Below are 17,453 nucleotides of genomic sequence, written 5' to 3'. Positions count from 1 at the left end.
GCACAAGCAGAGTGCGGGACCTTATCCAGTGAAGCAACAGTGCCAGAGATGGAGACATGGAGAGGGGAAACAGCTGAGGACTCTAGATTCATCAACTAAGAAGAGAAGGACTAAGAACTGGTGACCAGGAGCAGACTTGCAGAATGTGCCCTTTGGAGATGTAAAAAGTGGATAGAGAGAAATACTTTTAACTAATGGTATATGGAGGGGATTATAATCGATGTAATGAAACAATTTATATGAATGGTTGAATGTGAAAATGATGATGTGCCCTCTAAACTTTCACTTAATCCACAATAAAAACCTTAAATTAAAAAAAAATAATAACCATGAATCTGCAAAAGACTTCATAATGTGAATTAATTTAAAGGATACTATGCTCAATGAAATGAGCTAATAGCAAAAAGGCAAATCTTGTATGAGATCACTATTACAAAAAGTCAAGAAAAGGTTGTCATACAGAAAGAAACAATCTTTATGGGTAGGCAAATATAAAAAAAGGAGGAGGGCAATATACAAGAAGAGGGAGGGTGACAGAAAAATAATAAAGATAGGTAAAGAGACAGCAAGATATGCACGTGCTAAATGGGATAGAGGTAAATAGTGATATATACACAACCTTGGAACAGTGCTCTGTGTGTAGATACATGGATTGAGACATAGTCTGAAAGGGTAAGGGAAGAAGAGTGGGATATGTATATATCCCACAAATATATATGAGTTTGAAAGAGGGTATTTGTTCATGCAAACTTCCTACATATTATCAAGCATCTTGAGGCAATGAGTTGATGGTCCTGGGGGGCTCAGGAACATAGTCTCAGGGGACACCATAGTCAATTGGCAAATGACCCAAATGCTAACAACACAGTGCACAAAGACAATGTTCTTGGGTAAGTAGAAAGAAGAGTAATAAGAATTGAAAAGGCTTGGAATCAATTAGTCTAACGAACATGTAAACATCAGTCTCCACAACTCTTATACCAGAATAACTAGACGGTGACTGGCTACTATTAGAGGATCCTGGATAGAATGGGGAAAAAGTGTGGAACAAAACTCAAAATTACTTAATAAAATAAATTATTTAATAAAAAAAAAAAAAAGACAGGGTTTTTTTGACCAGGAAAACAACAACAACAGCAGCAGCATTCTTTGATGGCTACCAGGGGTGGAAGGAAAAGGGAGGGTAAATCATTAATTACAGGGTAGATACATATTGTCTGAAAGGGAAGGTAATATCTAATAAGAGGGAAGTCAGCAAAAAAAAAAAACCAAACAAACAAACAATGATGGCAAAGGAAAAACTAGGAGGAATGCAAGAGTTAAAGGCAATAGCTGTAATACTTTTTTTTTTTTTTTGAGGTAATATTATTATACATAAAATTCTGCAATAACAATAATCTATGAGTGGATGCATAGATAAACAGAGAATCTGAACAGATGTGGGAAGGCAAATGGTATTATACCTGTGAACATATGTTTGACAGAGGATATTTCTACATATATATTTACCTATGCTACAGATATATTCATGAATATAGAAGAGGTGCTGCAGGATAATGCACTGGAGCGCAAGGTTGGTTTGAACCACAAGGTTGGCGGTTCAAACTCACCAGCCGTTCCTTGGAAACCCTATATCAGGTCAGAACTAACTCAACAGCACTTAACAACAACAACACCATAATGGGGTAAAGTTATGAGAACTTCTTGACAATAAACAAACACCTTGAAGATTTGAGTAGCTGGGCCTGGGGACTCAGAACCATCGTCTCAGGGGATATCGAGATCAATTGGCATCACAGAGTCCACAAAGATAGTGCTCTAAACCCTACTCTGAGGAGTAATAACTGGGGTCTGAAAAACTGGTAAGCAGCCATCCAAGAAGCAACTATTGGTCTCTCCCTTCCCTTAGCAAAAACAGAGTTAAGAAAATCAAAGATATATGGAAACAATTATTCCATAAGAACCTTAGTCTCCACACTACCCTGAGACCAAAAAAACCTAGATGGTTCAGACTACCTACCATTCTGAAAGGGATCACATTAGAAGGTTTGGGATAAAGTAGGATAAAAATGTGGAACAAACCTCAAAATCATAAAGACTAGGCTTACTGGTCATATAGAGAATGATGGAATCTCTGAAACTATAACCCTTAGTCGGGCCCTGGTGGGGTGTTGTAGGATAAGCAGTAGACTATTAATTACAGGTCAGTAGTTTAAACATACCAGCCATTCTCAGACGACCCTACACAGGGTTACTATGAATCAGAACCGACTTGACGGCACACAACAACAACATGGTCCTTAGTCATCCTTCAGGCCTCGAACCATGGCTCAATTTTAATCCAAACAATAAACAAGTCTGTAAATTGAACAATCCTTAGAATAATCAATGATTTGCGATCAAAGGGCAACATTTGCCCAAAGAGAAAGTTATGAAGGGTTACCAAAGGGGGAGAAATGGAAACAAGAAACAAAGGGATGAACAGGGATAAGTGATATTTCATTGCTGGGATTACATGAAAGAAAATATGTATGAATGACTGAATGGAAAACTGATTTGCTTTGTAAATCTTCACCCAATTCACAATAACACTTTTTAAAAGTTTTCTTTAATTGTTGTTGTTGGTAAGTGCTGTCAAGGCAGTTACCACCCATAGTGACCCTGTACAGAGTTTCTGAGTAGCGACTGGTGAGCTGGAACTGCCCACCTTGCAGTTCAAACCAACTTTGCAGTCCAGTGCATTAATCTACAGCACACCAGGACTCAAATTTTCAATTGGCAACAGAAAATTATTTGATTAATATTTCCATTAAAAACCTTGTTATTGTTAATTGCCTTGAAGTCAATTGTGCCTCATGGCAATTCCATGTGTGTAGAGTAGAAATGCTTGATCCATAAGGTTATCAAAGTTGTGACCTTTTCAAAATAGGTTGCCAGCTCCAGTACTCCGAGGCAACTCTGACTACGTTAGAGACTCCAACCTTTCAACTAGTAGTTGAGAGCTTAACGATTTTCTCTACCTAAGAATACCATTAAAACCATATCACTTTTTAATTAAATAAATTTTTAAAAGAACCCCTACAGCAGGATCAAAAAGTTAAAACCAATATCAGATGTCATCAAATATATGTAAAAATAAATACAATGAAAATTATTGTTGTTAGGTTTTGTGCAGTCAAGTCACACTCAATAATACCATTAAAACCATTTGTTGTTGCTGTTGTTAAGTTCCATCGAGTTGATTCCGACCCATAGCAACCCTGTATAGGGTTTCCGAGGAGCAGCTGGTGAGCTTGAACCACTGACCTTGCGGTTCAAACGGCTTTGCAGTCTGGCACATTAACCCACGACGCCATACCAGAACCATATCACCTTTTAACTAAATAAAAAAATTAAAAGAACCCCTACATAAGGATACTGGTCCCTCCTAATAATATGTGTAAAGTATGAGAGACAAAGTCTTGTCATCCTGGCTTCCAAGAAGTGTTCTGGCTATACTTCTTCCAATACAGATTTGTTTGTTCTTCTTGTAGTCCATGATACTTTGTCTTCTTCTCCAAGACATAAGTTAAATGTATCAATTCTATGGTCTTCCTTATTCATTGTCCAACTCTCAGCTGCATATGAGGCTATTGAAAACACCAGGGCCTGGTCAGGTGCGCCTTAGTTCTCAAACTGATATCTTTGCTCTTGAACACTTTAAAGAAGTCTTTTGCAGCAGATCTGCCTAATGCAATACATTGTTGGATTTCTTGACTGCTGTTTCTAATGAGTATTGATTGTGGATCCAAGAAAAATGAAGTCTTTGGCAACTTTAATCTTTTCTCCATTTATCATGCTGTTATATATTGCTTCAGTTGTGAGGATTTTTGTTTTGTTTACATTGAAATACAATCCATACTGAAGGAATTGATCTTCTTCAGTAAGTTTTTTTTTTTTTAGGTTAATTACTTTTTTATTATTGAATTATATTGTAAAGTCTTAGCGACTATGTCAACAATTTAAATCAGGAAGAAATGCTTTTTTTCATTTACATCAAGGACACATTGACTCTAAAGGCAAAAACAGACACAGACAAAAGACCAAGTACATGTTTAAAAGAAAAAGAATCAGTAAGTATTTTAAGTTCTCTTTGCTTTCAACAAGCAAGGTTATATCACGTGCATATCACAAGTTGTTAATGAGTCTTCTTCCAATCTTGATGCCATGTTCTTCATATAATCCAGCTTCTCAGAGTGCTTGCTCAACATATAGATTGAATAAGTATAAAGGATACAACCTCAGCACACACCCTTCCTAATTTTAAACCATTCGGTATCCCCTTGTACATAAACCTTTTGGTTTACGTTTTTTATGTACAGCTTCCTCATGAGTATAATTAACTGTTCTTAAATACCCATTCTTTGCAGTGTTATCCATAGCTTGTCATGATCCATACAGTCCAAAGCTTTTGCATAGTGAATAAAGCACAAGTAAACATCTTTCTGGTATTCTCTGCTTTCAGCCAAGATCCACCTGACATCAGCAATGGTATCCCTAGTTTCATGTCCTCTTCTGAATCCAGCTGGAGTTTCTGGCAGTTTCCTGTTGATGTTCGATTGCAGCCATTTCTGAATTATTTTCAACAAAATTTTACTTGTATGATATTATATTGTTTGATGTTTTCCGTGTTCCATTGGGTTAACTGTCTTTGGAAGTAGCACAATAAACTTTTTGTAAAAAAGTGAAAATTAACAGAAGTGCTAGATCTTATTACAATTATAAGCCTAATAATACTGTTTCCTTTTGCAAATGGAAAAGCCCCTCCCCCCCCTTTTTTTCCTTTTCTTGCTGCCTTTTAAGTAAGTTACCTTATTTTAGTGCTGGCTTTTGGAATCCAAGGAGGGAAGTGAAAAAAGCAAAATTGCTATGTCTGAGAAAATGAATGAGGGAAGGCCAGAAAAGGCAGCAGTTGAGACAGAAAGACGACAATCAAAACATGATGGAGGGTTTTGTGAGAAAGAAGAGATGGAACTGTTTCTACCAGGAGCAAATGATAGAGAAAATACAGAGATGTTTGAGGGAATTTTATGATGAGGCTCCTTTAGATGTTCGATACTAGTATTCACAGGTTGTTAATGGCATCCAATGGCATCCAATCCTGATGCCGTGTTTTTCTTCATATAACCCAGCTTCCCTGAACTACTTAGGAGCTCTGGTAGCGTAGTGGTTACTAATTGGGCTGTGAACGGCAAGGTCAGCAGTTCGAAACTACCAGCTGTTCCGCTGGATAAAGATGAAGCTTTCTGCTCCCGTAAAGATTTACAGCCTCAGAAACCCTGTACAAGGTAGCTATGAGTTGGAACCGACTCCACGGCACATAACCACCCCCATCTCTGACTACTTGCTCAGCATACAGGCTGAATAAGTATGGTGAAAGAATACAACCCTTTTGCACACCTTTCCTAATTTTAAACCACTTGGTGTTCCCTTGTTCTGTTCAAACAACTGCCTCTTGGTCTATGTACACATTCCTCATGAGCACAGTTAAGTGTTCTGTAATACTCATACTTTGCAATGTTATCCATAGCTTGTCATGATCCACACAATTGAAAGCCTTTTCCCAGAGAATCCTTCAATACTACAAGTTGAGGCTTGAATTTTTTTCTTCAGTTCCCTTAGTTTGCGATATGCTCAGCGTGTTCTTCCCTTTTGGTTTTCTAACTCCAGATCTTTGCACATTTCATAATACTATTTGACTTTGTCTTCTTGAGCTGACCTTTGAAATTTTCTGTTCAGCTCTGTACCTCCTCACTTCCATTTGCTTTAGCATCTCTACACTGGAGAGCAAGTTTCAGAGTCTCTTCTGACATCCATTTTTGGTCTTTTCCTTCTTTCTTGTCTTCTTAATTACCTTTTGCTTTCTTCCTGTATGATGTTCTTGATGTCATCCCACAACTTTTCCAGTCTTCGGTCTTTAGTGTCTAATGCATCAAATCTGTTCTTCAGATGATCTCTATATTCAGGTGGGATATATTCAAGGTCATATTTTGGCTCTCGTGGACTTGTTTTCATTTTCTTCAGCTTCAGTCTGAATTTGCACATGAGCAATTGATTGTCTGTTCCACAATCTGTCCCGGGCCTTGTTTTGGCTGATGATATGGAGCTTTTCCACTGTCTCTTCCACAGATGTAGTCAATTTGATTTCTATGTATTCCATCTGGTGAGGTTCATGTGTATAGTTGTCTTTTATGCTGTTTAAAAAAGGTATTTGAAATGAACAAAACATTGGTCTTACAGATTTCTATCATGCAATCTCCAGCATCATTTCTATCACCAAGGCCATAGTTTCCAACTACTTATCCTAATTATCAATACATCTTGATTACATGTTTAATCAATTTCAGCCTGAAGAAATTTTTAGACTTCTTCAATTTCAGCATCGCTGCCTTTAGTGGTTGGTGTGTAAATTTGAATAATAGTGGTATTAACTGGTCTTCCCTGTAGGCGCATGGATATTATCCTATCACAGAGAGCGTTGTACCTCATGACTGATCTTGATGTGTTCTTTTTGATGATGAATGCAACACCGTTTCTCTTTTATTTTTCATTCCAGCCATAGTAAACCATGCCAGATTCAAAATTGCCAACACCAGTCCATTTCAGCTCACTAATGCCTAGAATTATCGATGTTTATATGTTCCATTTCATTTTTGACAAATTCCAATTTTCCTAGATTCATACTTCATACATTCCATGTTCCCATTATTAATGGATGTTTACAGCTGCTTCTCTTCATTTTGAGTTGTGCCCCATGAGCAAATGAAAGTCCTGGGGGCTTTACTCTATTTGCGTCATCACAGTCAACTCTACTTTGAGGAGGAAGCTCTTCCCCAGTCGTATTTTGAGTGCCTTCCAACCTGAGGGGCTCATTTTCTGGCATTAAATCTGACAGTGTTTCACTGCCTAAATATTCAGAAATAGTCTGTCTCTCCTTCTTCTTAGTCTTCCTTCATCTGGAAGCTCAGTTGAAACATATCCACCATGGGTGACTCTGCTGGTATTTAAAATACCCATGGCATAGCTTCCAGCATCACAGCAACACACAAGTGTCAAACCACTCATCTGTCAGTACAACAAACTGACAGATGAGTGGTTTGAAAGTAGACAACTTATTAGTTTGACATTAGACAAACCAGGGGTTTGAAATGAGATATTCTGGAGTTGCATACAAACTGTGCCACTTACACACTGGCCTATAGTTGTAAAATCATCTCTCATATTTCAGACATATTATCAGGAGGGATCAATCCCTGGAGAAATGCTTGGTAAAATTGGAGGAAAAGAGTAAGACCACCAAGGAGATGGATTGGCACAGCGGCAGTAGCAATGGCTCAAATGTAGCAACAACTGTGAGGTTGGGCAGAAGTCCTGGAAGTGTTTCATTCTGTTGTGCATGGGGTTGTTATGAGTCAGTACCAACTTGATGGCCCCTAACAACAACAACATTGTACAATTTTCATATACTTCAACTGTTAGGAGTAATGAGTTAATATAAAGCATAAAGAACATTATTCACCCATTACTCAAGTTGCATAGTTAGGCCAGGTCAGGAAGAGGAACTTTCCCCAGCTCTGAGAGCTTCATACTCAAGTGCTCTGATAAGAATCAGCTTGCAACTGATAAGATTATGCTGTTGTTGTTATATGCCATGGAGTCCGTTCCGACTCATAGTGACCCTGCATAGGGTTTCCGAGACTGTAAATCATTTCAGGAGCAGAAAGTCTCATCTTTCTCCCATGGAACAGCTGGTAGTTTCGAACTGCTGACTGTGAGATAAGCATCCCGATCCGTAACCACTACGCTACCAGAGCTCCCCTATTATTGTTTTGTCCTTAGTTACAAAAGCTAGAATCCTAAGACTCTATCTAGGCTAACCTCTCTTCTTTAACATCCCCAATATCAGTCCCAATTCCAAACAGTATAGTACATTCCACCTACTAACTTCATATCATAGCTCCCCCACTCCATAATCCATTCTTCCTCTAACCATACACTACACATGATATGTCTACCATGTGACAGACACTGTACCAGGTGCTGAGAATGCAGTGAGAAAGAAAATACAATTTCTGGCATTTAGCAGGTTAGAATGTGAGGCAAATACATTTAGAAAACTGTATATTAGGTAACACGGAATCCTTGAGGTACAGTGGCTAAAATGGTCGACTGCTAACTAGAAAGTTGAAGGTGGAAACACACCAGCTGCTCCATGGGAGAAAGATGTGGTGTCTGCTTACAAAGATTTACAGCCTTGAAAACCCTATGGGGCAGTTCTATTCTATCCAACAGGATCACTATGAGTCAGAATTGGTTTGAAAGTAGTGGGTTTTTGGTATATTATGGAACACAGACAAGAAACTAAGATTTCCGAAGATGAGGGAGGCAATCCTTATACAAACTAATATACCTCTCTGGTTCTCGTACTTGCTTATCTGTAAAATGGTGATGATAATAATATATATCTCATAATCTTGTACAAGTTAAGTGAGATGATTGGATGCAAAGGGTTTAGCTCAATGACTGTCACATGTGCAATGGCAAGTAATAGATGGTTATTGTTATTTTTTATTAGTTATAATTTTTCCATCTATATCATCAGTTGTTGTTGTTAAGTGCCATCGAGTCAGTTCTGACTCATAGCGACCTGTATAGGGTTTCTGAGAAGCAGCTGGTGAGCTTGAACCGCCAATCTTGAGGTTCAAACCGACCTTGCAGTCCAGCACATTAACCCACAGTGCCACACCAGGACTCCTATATCATCAGTTGTTGTTGTTAAGTGCCGTCGAGTTGATTCTGGCCCATAGCGACCCTGTAGGTACCTCAAAAATCTAAAAATATCTTAGCTGTCCTAATTTGGTACTGTAGGATAAGCACGGGACTGCAAAGTCAGTTTGAACCACAAGGTTGAGAGTTCAAAACCACCAGCCACTCCTTGGAAATCCTATAGAGGTATGCTCTGAGTCGGAACCAACTTGACAACACTTAACAGCATTATTGGTATTAAATTATTAAAGTAAGGTATTAGTAATGAACCCAAAGTAATCAGAACCTTATTTGTTCTTCTTGGGGCTTAGCACAAAAGAATGCAATTAGAAATCTCCAAACTCTTCCTTCTTGAGCAGTGAAGTCCTGGTTTTTCTCTAAAGGACAGGAGTTTATGTGCTATGAGCTACTATATTCAGGATAAGTCTCTAAGGTTAAGAATGCCTGCTTTTCTCTCTGAGTCAGAAAACTAGAGCACCCAAGCCAACCTGTCATGGTTTAGGAAGAGCCATTCGTTCACTTCAGTTCTCACTGGAAAACAGTAGATGATATCATCAATGGAGCCATAAATCTCCAATGGACACTGAAGAGAAATGTTTAATTATATGTCTAGAAGGACCCCTTGAAAACAGCAGGCAGTTGATTTCTGTCTCCAGAGGGTCCAGGAAATGACTCCTCTGATACCAAAAGATACTTCTGTTAGAATGCTTCTGCAATAAAAGTTTCAGGCATCAAGTCCAGGCACAATGGCTTCCAGCAGAAAAAGAAGATGCTCTTTCCTGTATGTCTTTTTTTAGGAGAAAGAAACCCCTTTCCAGAAATTGTTGTTGTTGTTGTTAAGTGCTGTCGGGTCGATTCTGACACACCGCTACCTTGTAGAGGGGTTTCCAAGGAGTAGTTGGTGAGCTTGAACCGTCGACCTCAGTTCAAATGCAGTTCAAATGACTTTGCAGTCTGACGCATTAGCCCACAGCACCACACCAAGACTCCTTCCTGAAATTAACTGCCCCAATATCTATTTACAGCTACCTATTTTTGACCCCAAGTAAGATCATGGTCCAGTTGAAATATTAGTAATGACCCTTCATCATCTTCCGTCCTCTAAAAAATTCAACTCCTTTATTTGTGCCTTTTTAAATATCTTTAACTTGTGTTCAATAATGAAGAAATGATGGGGACAGTTTTCAACTGCTGTCTGAGATGCAAATGACATTTTCTCACATCTGCTTATCAGGCGTCATGCTAGACTCTTGAATGCAAGGATGAACAAGACAGAGTGGGTTCATGCTGTCTACAGCAAGAGACAGAAAACACAAAAGAAACTACAGCAAACTATTTATGTGATCATAAATTTATGTGACAAGGAATTCTGGATGCTTTGACAGCAAACAGGATTGAAGCCTCTCCTAGTTAGGGTCACTTTGCAGAGGAAACCTATAAGCTGAGGCCTGAAGGAGAGTAGAAGATAGTGAAAAGTGTGGGGGTGGGTGCAAGTTTTCTAGTTAATGAAAACAGCATATATGAAAACCTGAAAGTCAGAGAGAAAGTTTGATTCATGCAAGAAAGAGATTTCTATCCTATTCCTGATTTTAGAACACTTAACTTGTTTGTTTACACAGCCATTCCCCTCCTCTCCATATACTACACCGTATCATGAGGACCCTGTTTTAGTCTTTTGAATCTCGAGTATATGAATTATGGAATAGGCACTGGGAGTCTAGGGACCTGGTATGGAATGGAGACTTTGTATGTGTGTGTTTGTTCTTTTTTCTTTTTTTTTTTTTTTGCAAGTATATATGCAACAAAACATTTTACATCTTAATCTTCATATGCATAATTCAGTGACATAAATTCTATTCATACATATTCAACCACACCCACTGAGGAAGCTTAGTATCTCCTAAGTTTTAAATTCTCCTTTTCCCCTCATGCACGCCTGTCCTTGGTAACCACTAATAAATTTTGGTGTTTGGCTCTAGAAAAAGCTCTGGACTGGACTGCTAACTGCACAGTTGGTGGCTCAAACTCAAAAGCCGCTGGAATGGAGACTTTTTAATGTATACCTTTTATTGTTTGCAGATTTTTCAAATTCTGTGATAGCATTTGTTGTGGTTAGGTGCCTTCAAGTTGGTTCTAACTGGTAGCGACCCTAACCACAACAGAACAAAACATTGCCTGGTCCTGCACCATCCTCATAATTGTTATACTTTAGCCTAATGCTCAACATGAATAAAATAATTACATCTATAATTCATTCACATGGTGTCAAATTTTAAACATAATAAAATGCACATTAAAAAATGGGGAAACATATCATTTGAAATGCCATTGTTCAGAGAAGTCTGTAGTCAAGCATTTATGTAGTGTGTATCTTTCCAAACTTCTGACTGTGCATGTGTATGCACTGGCATGCACACACATTGAATCATTTATTATCCCATAAGCTGCTTTTACACTTAGATTGTAACAGATGTATTTTATGTCAAATAATATATGTCTGCAGCATTCGTATATTTCCATAGTATTTCATGGCTGTAGTATAATGAATTCAACCCACCACCCACTTTGATAAACATGTAGGCTTTTTTCCTGGTTGTCTATGGTTACAGTACTAATTCAAAAGAGCAAAGAAAGTACACTGTGCTACCATTTAGGTAAAAATGAATGGGGAATCTACTAATCAATCTACCAATTTGCTTGCACAGTCACTGAATTCTTTACTAAGGAATGTTATAAACTATTTTTAAAATCTGTAAAAAAAATTGAGATTAACACATTTATTCCCACATGAGTACACTATAATAGAAGTACCTTACGTACATAGAGAACATCGTGTAATGTTCTTCAATCCCTTCATTCTCCTCTGCCTCCAGTTCCTGCCTGTCATCTAAGGTATTAAGAAACCAGGTTACCCAATCTGCCACTCCATCCAGTACCATGTAGCCTCCTATACTTTTTTTTGCAAAGATTACTTTTCATCACCAATCACCACCCTGACTGCAGCAGTTGCCCACTCCTGTGCCCAACGCCTAGGGGCCAAATGTTTGAGTGGGTGGATGGAATCTCAAGAAGTAATTATATACTTTGCTAGTGGTAAAAATAACTAAGTCATCGCACAAAGAAGTCCACCTTCCACTCAAGCCCTTTAACAATGAATTCAGCACCCATTTTTCTTAATAAGTCTCTTCAATGTACCCTGACAACTGAAACATTTAGTTTTCAGAAAGAATATGCTACAATCACCTTCACCTTCCAGAGAGTCATCTAGAATTGCAGACCCTTTAATATATTCAGAATGAAGCACAATTTGTCTCTTCTGTTTTAATCCCACGTCTCCTAGGGTGTCCCTTTGTTTTGAAGTTTTGGCCCAACAATGTCAAAGAAGTTAGAAACCCCATAGTATGGATATGATGCACTGGAGAAGGGAAAAGGATTAAAATACAAAAACTTGACAGGGGAGAGTATTGTGTCAATGTTTCTCCCCTGTCAGTATTTCTACATAAAAATGTCTATGTTTTCTATTCAAAAATATTTACAGTCTTGGAAACCCTACAAAGGGTTACTATGAGTCAGAATTGACTCAAAGACACTGGCTTTTGCCCTGGTATGGTGCTGTGGGTTAATGCACTAGACTGCAAAGTCGGTTTGAACCACAAGGTTGGTGGTTCAAGCTCACCAGCCACGCCTCGGAAGGTCGCTGTGGGTCAGAACCGACTCAATGGCACTTTACAATAACAAAAACAGTGGTTATCAGGGATAGGAAGGGTGAGAGGGGGATTTACTCTCTAGATAATAGACATTTGTTATTTTTGGTGATGTGAAAGATAACACCGAATGAGGGTGAAATCTACACAGTTTGATGAAGGTAAGTAATGCCATTAAAATGTAAAAAGAAAGTGAATCTATTGGTAATTGCTATGGCATATTTTGAAACAACAGAAAAGACAATCAAATAATTTATGTGCAGGTATGTAAGGACTTCTGGGGTGGCACTGTAGGATAAGCACTGGACCACAAAGTCTGTTTGACCTGCAAAATTGGCAGTTCAAACTCACCAGCCACTCCTCGGAAACCCTATACAAGATCGCTATGAGTCAGAACCAACTCAAGGGCACTTAATAACACATATAGTATTTTTGTCTATGTTGTTGTTAGGTGCCATTTATCAGTTCCAACTCATAGTGACTCTATACACAACACAAGGAAACAAGGTCCAGTTCTGCACCATCCTCATAATTATCATTGTTTAAGCACATTGTTACTGCCACTGTGCCAATCCATCTCATTGAGAGTCTTTCTACTTTTGCTCTCTCTCCACTTTACTAAGCATGATGTCATTCTCCAGGGATTGATCCCACCTGACAACATGTCTAAAGAATGACAGATGAAGTCTCATCATCATGTTCGCTTCTAAGAAGGGAAAAATATAGGAACAGCGATCCAGGTAGTTAGGAGGTAAGGTAGATTACCGGATACAATATACTGTCTTAAATGTAGGGAAAAGTTAATAGACTATAGGGTAACCCCAAAGAAAGTTAATACTTCAAAACTTACCATGAAAATGAACATCCAAGCAGAACAAGGAAACATGAAAACTAAGAAGAAACTGACAAGAAATAACACAAAAAAACACAAACTCAGCACAAGAAGTCATGCAGAAAAAAGGAACAAATAGCACTACCAAAAAATTAACATAATGGCAACAATTAATTCATAACTATTGATAATTACATTGAACATCAATGGATTAAATGCACCGGTGAAGAGACAGAGAGTGGTAGAATGGATAAGAAAACAAGACCCTTCAATATGCTGCCTGAAGGAGACACACCTTACACACAAAGACAAAAACAGACTAAAAGTTAAAGAATGGAAAAAAATATACCAAGCTAACTGCATAATAAGCAGGAGTGGCAATACTAATCTCCAATAAAATAAACTTTAAAACAAAAAACAGCATAAGAGATAAAGAAAGACACTATCTCATGATCAAAAGGTCAATTGAGCAAGACAACATAATCATAATAAATATCTACGCTCCCAATGAAAGAGCACCAAGATACAATACATGAAGCAAACCCTACTAGAATCGAAGCCAGAAATAGATAAATCTACAATTATAGTGTGAGATTTTAATACACCACTCGAAAAAGGACAGAATAACCAGAAAGAAACTCAACAAAGTTACCAGGATATATGATTCTTGGTTGAGAAGGGTTTTTTTGTTCAGTGTTTTGTATATGTCTCCCCATTGTATTCTTGCCTGCGTGGTTTTTGCTGAGAAATCAGAACTTAATCTTATTGGCTTTCCTTTATATGTAACATTTCTTTTTTTTCCCCTAGCTGCTTGTAGGATTCTCTCCTTGTCTTTGGTTTTGGATAGTTTGGTTATGATATGTCTTGGTGGTTTTCTTTTGGGTGTCTATCCTTCCTGGAAGGAGCTCTGGTAGCATAGTGGTTACGAATCGGGCTGAGAACCTCAAGGTCAGCAGTTTGAAACTACCAGCTGTTCTGCAGGAGAAAGATGAGGCTTTCTGCTCCTGTAAAGATTTACAGCCTCGGAAACCCTGTACAGGGTCACTATGAGTCGGAACCGACTCCACGGCATATAACAACAACAATCCTTCCTGGGGTTCATCAGCTTCTTAAATGCTTATCTTTTTGTCCTTCAAGATGTTAGGGAAACTCTCTTCCAGCAGCTCTTCGACTATTTCTTCTGTAGTTTTTTTGTTTTGTTTTGTTTTGTTTTGTTTTTGGTGTCTTCTTGTTCTGGGATTCCAATCAGCCTCAAGTTATTCCTCTTCATGTTGCCCCACATGAATCTTAGGTGTTCTTCAGATCTCTTTTTTTTTTTTTTTTTTTTATGCTTGTTCTTCTATCTTAACAGTATATAGAGAATTGAGATTTTGTTTTCAAGTTTGTTGAATTTGGCTTCTAGCCCTTCAATTCTACTCCTTTGCCCTTTCAGTGTGCTGTTCATTTCTGATATTTTAGCATTAATCATCTGTCCCTGTTTTTACAGGCTTTTTATCAATTCCAACGCTTTACCGATTTTGCTCACCTGTTCCTGTAGTGCTTTTCTGACTACTTCCTTATTTTCTTCGGCTTTTTGTGGAACATTTGGATGTACCTCAATGGCATTCTTCTAAATTCCCCTTCAGAGAATTTCAAGGCCTCTTCACCCTCTAATACCATTCTTAGCTCTTCTTCTTATTCAAAGTGTCTGAGCCACTTTGTCTTGTTTCTGCACATGAGCAGAAAATTTCTGCTGCTTTTTTGGCATGTAGTGGTGTATTTCTGTTAATCAGATCAATGTATGATGGTGTATTCCTAAGCACACTCCAATTACTTCCTGGTAGATATGACCAGTAGATGAGCTTCTCTGTTCACTGCTCTTAGGGTTCCCTTTAGAATGTTTTTTAGCAGGTATTGGTTATATTTGCTGCTCTGATATATAGCAACTGGGTGGTTTCTGCACCGGGAGCAAACTCATTCCTGTCCCCATCCACTGTCTTCTTCAAAGGCTGTAGCCTGCCATCCCGGTTCAGAAGTCACTTTCGTTACTGCTGCTATTCCAAATCTTTCTCCCAGTAAGTACTTGAATCACTGATTTATCACTTTATATGAAGTTCAGTGTTCAGAGATAGTCATTCCAATCTGTTTCACCTGGTTTTCTGTGTTTTTGCTGACAGGATGGCCCCTCTCCCTAGTTTGTCACCAAGCCCCACCTCCTAATATCAATACATCTTGACTGCCTGTTTGATCAGAGATCAGAGATAGTCATTCCAATCTGTTTCACCTGGTTTTCTGTGTTTTTGCTGACAGCATGGCCCCTCTCCCTAGTTTGTCACCAAGCCCCACCTCCTAATATCAATACATCTTGACTGCCTGTTTGATCAATTTAAGACTGAGGAAGCTGGTATAATTTTTCAAATTACATCATCACTGGCTAAGGAGAAGGTATTTTTAACAGGTGTTGGCTGTATATGCTGTTCTGATATATAGAAGCTGGTACTGTGTCTTGCCCTACAGGTGGGACTTTACAGGGTGCAAAGAAACAATAACCTAAAATAAAATTTTAAATCCCGGGAAAATATGAGTCATTGTTTAGCGCCATCTAGTGGACAAAAACGGATTCGCGTCTACAAAGCTGATTCAGACTTCTGGAGCAGTTTTTGTTGCATCCTGGGCAAATCCTTCCCTCAAGTAATTCAGCAGATGAGTGTTAGTAACTCAGCAGATGAGTGTTAATTGTTCTGCGTATCATAAACCTTGTGTGCTCAATGCTGGACCTTTCCTAGGGGTGTGGAGATGGTCAGTCTGGTCAGAGAAGGTATGATAAGGGAAAGCAATAAAAAAGGTTGTAGGAAATTTTTAAAATAAAATGACACACCTCTCTTTCTATAGATTGCTGGGTGGTTTCTGCATTGGGAGTGAACTCGTTCTTCCTATCTTCTGCAATGGCTGTGGCCCACCGGCCATCCCGGTTCAGATTTCACTTTTCTTATTGCTGCTGTTTCAAATCTTTCTCCAGGTAAGCACTTGAATCACCGACTTACCACTTTATATGAAGTTCAGAGTTCCAGGATAGTCACTCCAATCTGTTTCACCCGGTTTTCTGTATTTTTGTTATGGGATTCTGCATGGCCCCTCTGCCTATTCTGCCATGAAGTCCTGACTCCTAATACATCTTGATTGCATATTTGATCAATTTCAGACTGAAGAAATTGGGATAATTTTTCAATTGCATCATCACTGGCTTTAGTGGTTGCTGTGTAAATTAGAATAATAGTGGTTTTAATTAGTCTTCCTTATAGGCATATGAATAGGACCCTATCACAGCCAGCATTGTACTTCATGACTGATCTTGATATGTTCTTTTTTATGTTGAATACAATGCCATTCCTGTTCTATTTTTCATTCCAGACATAGTAAACCATGTCATTGTCAGATTCAAAATGACCAATACCAGTTCATTTCAGCTCACTAATGCCTAGGATATTGATGTTTATGCATTCCATTTCATTTTTTAACAATTTCCAATTTTCCTAGATTCATACTTTATACATTTCCTGTTGCCATTTTTAATAGATGTTTACAGCTGTTTCTCTTCATTTTGAGTTGTGCCCCATGAGCAAATGAAGGTCCCGGGGACTTTACTCCCTTCACTTCATCACAATCAATTCTACTTTGAGGAGGTTGCTCTTCCCTGGTCACATTTTGAGTGTCTTCTAACCTGAGGGGCTCATATTCTGGCACTATATCTTACAATATTCTGATGCTCTTCATCATGTTTCAGTATTCAATAATCTGGTGCTGACAGTGTTCCACTGCTATTCATAAGGTTTTCAGTGACTAAATATTCAGAAGTAGTCCATCTCTCCTTCTTCCTAGTCTGTGTTTGTCTGGAAGCTTAGCTGAAACCTGTCCACTGTGGGTGACCCTGCTGGAGTTAAAATATCCATGGCATAGCTTCCAGAATCACAGCAACACACAAGCCACCACAGTATGACAAATTGACAGACGAGTGGTGGCTAAGAACAGTGCTTACAGTTAACATTTAAATCCCTCCCTAGCTATATTTCATAATTAATGATGCCTTTTCTATTTCCAAAGCAGAACTTGTGGCTCAAACAAGGGGGAAACTC

This window comes from Chrysochloris asiatica, unplaced genomic scaffold (genome assembly GCF_000296735.1).
Source record: "Chrysochloris asiatica unplaced genomic scaffold, ChrAsi1.0 scaffold00375, whole genome shotgun sequence".
Lineage (NCBI taxonomy): Eukaryota > Metazoa > Chordata > Mammalia > Afrosoricida > Chrysochloridae > Chrysochloris > Chrysochloris asiatica.
Note: the sequence above shows the minus strand (reverse complement) of the source record.